The sequence below is a fragment of the Piliocolobus tephrosceles genome, chromosome 4 (genome assembly GCF_002776525.5).
Source record: "Piliocolobus tephrosceles isolate RC106 chromosome 4, ASM277652v3, whole genome shotgun sequence".
NCBI classification, from domain to species: domain Eukaryota; kingdom Metazoa; phylum Chordata; class Mammalia; order Primates; family Cercopithecidae; genus Piliocolobus; species Piliocolobus tephrosceles.
The window spans coordinates 107,527,418-107,535,566 of NC_045437.1; positions in this window are offsets into that span (position 1 = coordinate 107,527,418).

Genomic DNA, 8,149 nt, shown 5'->3' on the forward strand with positions numbered 1-8,149 from the left:
CCAAGCTCTACATTGGCCCCTTTCAGCCATGGCTGGAACAGGTGGGACAAGGACACCAAGTCCCTAGGCTGCACACAGTATGGGGACCCTGGGGCCAGTCCACAAAACCAGTTTTTCCTCCTGGGCCTGTAGGCCTGTGATGGGAGGAGATCCGTGAAAGTCTCCAACATGGCCTGGAGACATTTTCCCTATATTCTTGGGGATTAACATTAAGCTCCTTGCTTCTTGTGCAAATTTCTGTGGCCAGCTTGAATTTCTCCTCAAAAAAATAGGTTTTTCTTTTCTACTGCATCATCAGGCCGCAAATTTTCTGAACTTTTATGCTCTGTTTCCCTTTTAAAATTGAATGCTTTTAACAACACCCAAGTCACCTTTCGAATGCCTTGCTGCTTAGAAATTTCTTCCACTAGATACCCTAAATCATCTCTCTCAAGTTCAAAGTTCCACACATCTCTAGGGCAAAGGCAAAATGCCACTAGTCTCTTTCCTGAAACATAACAAGAGTCACCTTTGCCCCAGTTCCCAACAAGTTCCTCATCTTCATCTGAGACCACCTCAGCGTGGACCTTATTGTTCATATCACTATCAACATTTTGTCAAAGCCACTGACAAGTCTCTAAGAAGTTCCAAACTTTCCCATGTTTTCCTGTCTTCTTCTGAGCCCTCCAAACTATTCCATCTTCTGCCTATTACCCAGTTCCAAAGTCGCTTCCACATTTTTGGGTATCTTTTCAGCAATGTCCTACTCTGTTGGTACCAATTCACTGTATTAGCTCATTTTCACGCTGCTGATAAAGATGTACCCAAAACTGGGAATAAAAAGTGGTTTAATTGGACTTACAGTTCCACATGGCTGGGGAGGCCTCAGAATCATGGCAGGAGGTGAAAGGCACTTCTTACATGACAGTGCCAAGAGAAAAATGAGGCAGAAGAAAAAGCAGAAACCCCTGAAAAACCCATCAGATTTTGTGAGACTTATTCACTATCAAGAGAATAACATGGGAACCACCAGCCCCCATGATTCAATTACCTCCCCCTGGGTCCCTCCCACAACATGTGTGAATTCTGGGAGCTACAATTCAAGTTGAGATTTGGGTGGGGACATAACCAAACCATATCAGATACCTCTCTTCCTTTTGCCAAATATTTAGAGTTTTTGTTAGTATTTTTACATGCTTTTGGGAATAAATGGAACAGTATCTGAAATTTTTATCTGTCAAAAAGGGAAAGGAAAGATAATCAAAGGTAAAATAATAACAGAGAAAACAGACAACATACAGAATGAGAGAAAATATTTGCAAACTGTGTACCTGACAAAGGTCTAATATCCAGTATCTATAAAGAACTTAAACAAATATATATGAAAACAACAAACAATTTCACTGAATAATAGGCAAAGGACATGAACAGAAACTTTTCAAAAGAAGACATACATGTGGCCAACATGTATATGAAAAAAAACTCAATATCACTGATCATCAGAGAAATGCAAATCAAAACCACAATGAGATACCATCTCATGCCAGTCAGAATGGCTATTATTAAAAAGTAAAAAATAATAATAATAACAACAGATGCTGGTGAGGTTTGCAGTGAAAAGGGAACAAACTCTTATACACTGTTGGGTGGAAGTATAAATTAGTTCAGCCATTGTTGACAGCAGTGTGGTGGTTCCTCAAAGAGCTAAAATCAGAACTACCATTTGACCCAGAAATCCCATTACTAGGTATACAACCAAAGGAATATAAATCATTCTACAATAAAGACACATGCACATGTATGAGTTCACTGCAGCACTATTCACAATAGCAAAGGCATGGAATCAACCTAAATGCCCATCAATGACCATAAATATGGTACATGTACACCATGGAGTACTATGCAGCCATAAAAAAGAACAAGATCATGTCCTTTGCAGGAACACGGATGGAGCTGGAGGCCATTATCCTTAGCAAACTAACACAGGAACAGAAAACTAAATACCACATGTTCTCTCTTCAAAGTGGAAGCTAAATGATGAGAACACAGAGACACAAAGAGGGGAACAATAGACATTGAGGCCTACTTGAGGGTGAAGGGTGGGAGGAGAGGATCAGAAAAAAAAAAACCTATTGGGTACTAGGCTTAGTACCTCGGTGATGAAATAACCTGTACAACAAACCCCTGTAACATAAATTTAGCTACATAATAAACCTGCACATGTACCCTTGAACCTAAAATAAACTTTTTTAAAAAGTCAAATGATATTAAAATGGTCATTCAACTTATAAAAATCTACTAGAGGTTAAAGAAGATAAAGCAAGATTTTAAGAAATTTATATTGCATTTACTCAAATTATTTCTTGTACCAATGGGTTAATTTTCACAGCATTTTTAAACTTACTAAAAGATAAAATTTCTCTTACACAGTTATTTGACATGTTTGTGACGATAGTGTTTAATCCTATAGTGGACATTTTAGAAATAAAATTCAATTAAAATTCTGCAAAAGCATCATGTTGGTCACCTATCGCCAAAATAATCTTAGTGGTTTAAAATACAAGTATTTATTTTTCTCATTCACTCCTCTGCATGCAGGTTGGCTGGATTTTGGTGATGTTGGCTGGGTTCACCTGGGATTGTCCCCAGACTTCCAGTTGGGTTCAGGTGTGCTCCAAGTATCTCCTTCGGGAGCCCAGAGTGAAGGGGCAGTGGTTATTCAGGAGGTGCTTCTCATGGTTATGGCAGAAGCCCAAGAGGGCAAGCCAACTGAGCAAAGCCTCTGTTCGGGTCACACCTGCTAACACCTTTTTGCGCAAGGATATCACTCTACCAGCTCCCCAAACAAAGGGCAGGAAAGTCTACTCTGCCCATCATGAGGCCATGACAAGGGTATGGACATAAGGTATAATACTATGGTAGAGGGATGAAAAATTGAGTCCAATAATTTGGGCATCACCATCTTCTGAACATAAATGGCATAGCCCATCAAGTAGAAAGAGAATAAACTCAGCAATTTAGAAAATTTATACTCAATTCACAATTTAAAATATTCTCACTTGCTTCCATTTACTGTGTGTGTCCCATTAAGTGTTTAGATGTTAAATGTGCTTTGCCTAACTTCCCTACCAATGTAATCAGGATCAAATGCACCATAGCGGATTGTTATATCATATCATTTTACAAAAACAAAACAAAACAAAAACACCTCTATTGTTGGAAAGATATTTTTTAAATGCTTATTTCAAGTTATTTTACATGTAAAATATTTAAAATATTACTAAATTTCACCTTTTAAAATACTTACCAGGCAAGGCGCAGTGGTTCACTCCTGTAATCCTAGCACCTTGGGAGGCTGAGGTGAGGAGATTGCTTGAGCCCAGGAGTTCAAGACCAGCCTTGGCAACACAGTGATACCCTGTCTCTAAAAAAGATACAAATAAAAGAGTGTATAGTTGCATCACACTACCCAATACAGTGGTTTACACATAGTAGATGCTTAATATATGTTGCTGAGTGAATTATTGAATTAAAAATATAGGTAATTTTTATTTTATCCTGTGAGCTGAATTTATTTAGCATCAGAATTTTCTAGCACAATGTTAACATAAATGAATGACTTGCTTGCTCTGTACAGGCACTTTTGTTTCGTAGGACCATAGCATTCTGTGCCAACTCTTGAAAACTGTTGAAACAATCTGCTAGTTTTCATTTGTATTTCAAGTCAACAACAATAATGACTGGATTTTGAAAATATGTATTAAGCTCTTTGGGGGATTATATGTATTTCTATCACATTATTTTCAAGGAAAATTAATCCTTTATATCTATTTACTAAGGAAAAAAGTAAAAAACTATATTATTCTGTCAATACTTCTGCTAAAAATTTCCTTATTATTAGTTTTGGCACCTAATAATATCCTCTACCCATTAATTGTTATATAGTGATTTAATATTTTAGTCATTTTAACGATATAAATGCTATTGTTTGACAACCCTTCAAAAGATAAGAGTCAAATCCTCTTCCCCTTTTAGTGTGGGGTTGGACTTAGTGACTCTCTTCCAAAAAATAGAACATGGCAGAAGTAATGAGGTGTAATCAGGTCATAAACGACATTGTGCTTCCTCCTCGCTGTCTGTCTCCCAGCTGTTACATCATAAGGACACTCAAGATGTTCTATGAACTTCATGTGGCAAGGAATTGAAACCTCATTAACAGTAATCAGCAAGAAATAAAAACTTTCTTTCTACAGCTGTCTGAGTAAGAGATCTTAGAAGGGGATCCTCCAGCCCTAATCGAACCCAGTCAAGCCTAAAATGACTGCATCCCAAGTAGAAGTCTTAACTAGAACCTCATGGAAAACCTAAGACAGAACTATCCAGTGAAGCCACTCTGAAATTTTTAAATTACAGAAACTGAGACATTAAATGGTGTTTTAAGCTGCTCAATTTGTTATGGGGGCAATTTATTGTGCCACAATAGAAACTAATACAAACGTTCTGTTGTTTTCATAAAATGCATTGGCCACTTTATAAATGCATGTTTTAATTCCTGTGTTATGAGTTTCTCAAACTAGTTTGAAGCAGTAAACTCTGGACGATTTCAGCATAATTATTTCAGAAATATTTTGGAGAAATACAGGATGATAGAGCTTTCATAGTGCTCTAGAGACTACTGATTAAATGATATGAACAGATTTAGTAATCTAGAAAGATCTTTATTGCTGTCTGCCCACAACTAAATTTGCTCTATTAATTGTTTTCTAAAATAATTTTTCTTCTTAGGAAAAAAAGCTAAGTTTTTTAGAGCAATTAAATAAAAAGTGAAACTATGCAAGTCCATGCTCAGACATAATACTATCATTTTAGCACATTCTTCTATTGTGTATCTTTAATATTTTTAAAACGAAGATCATACTGTACAAGTTTTAAATTGAACATATTTTCATGTCATTTAATATTCATCTCTAATGTAATCTATAAACATCTTCACTCTAAACTCTTCTCATCTCCATTACACTATCAGCCTAGATGAAATCATTACTATCTTCTGCCTCAGCTGCTTGCCTTTAGTAGGTGGAAACCTTTACTCTTCCCCATACAGAAGCCAGGTGGATTCCTATAAAATATCAACACAGTCACATTACTCCTCTACTCTCAAAAAACCTAAATTTTGTTCACCACCGACAAGACTTTGCAAGATCTGGCACCTAGCCTCCTTTCAGCTCTCATTTCCTATCACTTTCACCCTTTCTCACTGGCTACCTAGTTTGCTATCAGGGCCTTTCTCCTGCTCAGCTCTGCCTGGAAAACTCCCACACATTCACAGATGGCTCACTCACTCATTTAATTCAGTTCTCTGCTCAAAGGTCACTTCTTCAAAGAGGACTTCCTTATTCTAAAAAAGCTTCCTGTATTGCTCACTTAGGCTTTTTTAATATAATCATGCCATTATTTGACATTGCACTATATTTGACAGGATGTATTTATCTGTTATTTGTCTCCCTAAACTAGAATGTCAGTTCTAACAATGCAAGCACTTTTTCTGGCTTATTTATCACTCTATCCTCATTGCTTAAAATAGTATCTGACACGAGATAGGTGCTTAATAAATATATTTTGGCTAAACAACTCTATGGATATATACTTTTAATAATAAATTATTAATCAATAATAATTATTTGATATTTGCATTCCAGCTTATTTTTTCCTATTATGAGCAATCATGCCTAAACATATGTATGTTATCCATGCCAGAAACATGTAAAAAAAAACCCTATATTTGTTTTCTAAGATTTTGGAGTCAAAAAATATGGTTATTTTTACAGTTTTTGATACATAGTGCCAAACTGTTGTCCATCAGAAAGTTATGTTTTATATCACTTCAGAAATTAATGAAAGATACTTTCTTCTAACCTGGAAAGACAATGTGCATTTTTCCCTTTTAAACATATTAATATGTGAAAGACAATTGTTATTAAGATTTACCTTTTTTCGATTAGTAAAGGACATTTTTAGATGATATTATCTATTTACATTTCCTTTTTTTTTTTTTTGCATGAATTGCCTCTACATGTCCTTTGCTCATATTTCTGATTTGCCTTTATTCAGTGGTATGAACTCTTTGTACATTAAAGATACTGATCCATTGTTTAAACCACGTTAAAATGTCATTTTTCTTAGTTTGTGATTTGCCTTTCAATTGTGATTACTATATATTTTAAAATTTACTACACAGAAATTTAAACTTTATACAGTCATATTGATTATAGTCTTTTACTGATTTCTTACATGGCTTTTGACTTTGCTGTACTCTTAGAAAACTTTCCAACTCACTGTTTAAAAGGCATCCACCTCGCCGGGCGCAGTGGCTCACACCTGTAATCCTAGCACTTTGGGAGGCCAAGGCGGGCAGATCATGAGGTCAGGAGATCGAGACCATCCTGGCTAACACGGTGAAAACCCGTCTCTACTAAAAAAAGAAAAAAATTATAGCCGGGCGTGGTGGCGGGCGCCTGTAGTCCCAGCTACTCAGGAGGCTGAGGCAGGAGAATGGCGTGAACCTAGGAGGTGGAGCTTGCAGTGAGCCGAGATCGCACCACTGCACTGCAGCCTGGGCCACAGAGCAAGACTGTCTCAAAAAAAAAAGGCATTCGCCTATATTATTTTCTTCCAGTATTTAATTTTTTAAAATTTAAGAAAAATACAGTATATTGCAGCTTTACTTTCAGAGTAAGCTGTGAGGTAGGGCTCTTATTGCCTTGCTTTCCCCCTCAACTGGCTACCCAGCTGCTCTCCATTCAATAATTCATCCTTTCTCCACTCATGTGAATGTGAAATTCTGAGATGCCACTGTTTTTATATAAAAAGTACAGACACAATTAGACCTTCTTACCTTTCTCCTTAAAAAAAAAAAAAAAAAAAAAAAAAAAAGCTTAGGACCTGAAACAATACCATCCTTGAGCCAATCATTCCAAAGGAACAGATAAATATTTTTTATATTAGATATTAATTATCCAGTAATTTGGTATTAGTACACCAGTAATACTCAACACCTTTGAGTATTGTCAAGAGACTCAACACCTTTGTCCATGCTGCATCGCAAATTTAAGAATGTCAATTCGTTATTTTAAAATGTTAATTGTACAAACAATCCAATTACACACTTCTTAGTTATTTAAAAATGTACAATTAACATTTTTAAATAAGAAGAGTGTGGCCGGGCGCGGTGGCTCAAGCCTGTAATCCCAGCACTTTGGGAGGCCGAGACGGGTGGATTTAGAGGTCAGGAGATCGAGACCATCCTGGTCTACACGGTGAAACCCCGTCTCTACTAAAAAATACAAAAAACTAGCCGGGCGAGGTGGCGGGCGCCTGTAGTCCCAGCTACTCGGGAGGCTGAGGCAGGAGAATGGCGTAAACCCGGGAGGCGGAGCTTGCAGTGAGCGGAGATCGTGCCACTGCACTCCAGCCTCGGCGACAGAGCTAGACTCCGTCTCAAAAAAAAAAAAAAAAAAAAAAAAAGAGTGTAACTGGAATGTTTGCAACAGAAAGGATAAATGTTTGAGGTGATGGACATCCCATTTACCCAAATGTTATTAATACACATTGCATGCTGTATCAAAATATCTCATGTAACCCATAAATATATACACCTATACCCACAAAAAATAAAAGTAGTGATAAAACTGTAAACAAAAATGTCAGTTCGCTCAAAACAAAGTTGATTATCACTTTCAATCAAGGTTCGCATCTGGAAGATCGAGAACAGCACGTCAGAGTTCTCTTGGAAAAGTTCTAGGAATCCTGGGCGTCCATCGAGTTGAAGGAACATAGGATGAACCCATGGAAGGCTTCCTCAGATCTGAGGAGGGAGCCTGCCCCAAGAGCCCGTGGAGCTAATGAAAACAGGTAGTAGGGGACCCTCTACAGAACTCCTCTCAGTTATTTAATTAGAGGTCCCGATTTTGAAAGATACAACTGGGATTTCAATACCCTAAGTGATTTAGATACATCAGGAAAAATACGACAGAAAACTAGTTTCTTTACAGCCTTAGAAAAGTAAAACCCGTAATTCCTCACGCCATGAGGGCAGTATTCGAGTACGTGGGTTTCTTTCTCCCCCGACGTTCACTTGAATTTTTAAAATACTTGCTCTGGTGGTCCATAG